Source organism: Gavialis gangeticus, unplaced genomic scaffold (genome assembly GCF_001723915.1).
Source record: "Gavialis gangeticus isolate Ggan-Ray unplaced genomic scaffold, GavGan_comp1, whole genome shotgun sequence".
In the NCBI taxonomy this organism is placed as follows: domain Eukaryota; kingdom Metazoa; phylum Chordata; order Crocodylia; family Gavialidae; genus Gavialis; species Gavialis gangeticus.
The window spans coordinates 15473851-15475051 of NW_017729022.1; positions in this window are offsets into that span (position 1 = coordinate 15473851).

Genomic DNA, 1201 nt, shown 5'->3' on the forward strand with positions numbered 1-1201 from the left:
AACCCAGATGCCTTCCTGGAAACGTTCGAGAGAGCAGCCTTAGCCACAGGGGTGGAAAGGGCGAAATGGGCGGGTCACCTAGGGGTCCTCCTGATCGGACAAGCCCAGGCTGCATACAGGGCCATGTCCAGGGGGGATGCCCAGGATTACGACAAAGTCAAAGCTGAAATCCTGTGCCGGTTGGACATTACCCCAGAACAACACCGCCAGGCCTTCCGGAGGGAAAAGACTGGAGAAGGAAAGACTCCCCACCTCCTGTGGCAATTCCTGGAGGATGAGCTAAACAAGTGGCTTAGGCCGGAAGTGGCCTCCAAGGATGAAATATGTGACCAGATCCTGTTGGAACAATTCACAGCGGACCTGGACGAAGATACCCGGCGGTGGGTGAAGTGTCATTGCCCCCCCTCGTCCAGAGAAGCACTGCGGCTGGCCGAGCAATTCGAAATGGCACAGGGCGATCCGTGGCAGGTCAGGGGGACCAAGGGAAAGCCCTCCAACCTCAGGCCAGGAAAGGAAGGTAGGGGTAACAGAAAGAACAGTCCCACAACCCTCACATGCTTCCTATGTGGGAGGATGGGGCATTTTGCTAAGAACTGCCCACAGGGACCACGGGCCCGACCGGGCAGGGGCACTGGAACCCCAGACGATCGGAGGACCCGGGAAGAACCGACAGAAATAGAGGCGATGGATTGCGGGGCCGGAGGCCAAGAAGCTAGAGGAATCCTGCCCTCACCCGAGATACCGGCGTGGGTAGGGGGACGCTCCGTTACGACGGTAATGGATACCGGGTGCGCCCAATCCCTGGTGCGGCACTCCTTGGTAGAATGGCAATGGGCCCCATGATGTCCCGGGGTGCATATGATCTGTCTGCACAAACAGAAATCACATGTCGAAAGGCGTATGCTGGAGGTCCAAGTAAGGGGCGTTCGACGGCAGATGCCGGTGGGCCTCAATGAGGGTATTTTGTATCCTATGATCCTAGGCCGGGACTGGCCCGAAATATATGGGTTAATCGCGGCACTCCGGCCGGGTAAAGATCCACTGGCGGGGCTCGCCGGAGCCGCACCCGAAGACTCCGACGATCCGGGCACCATGGAAATGGAGGCTCTGACGAACACCAGCCACTTTCCGGAGGCGCAAGAAAGTGATCAGGAACTGCGGCCATTCCGGGAGATCGAAATGGAACGACTCAACGGACCGG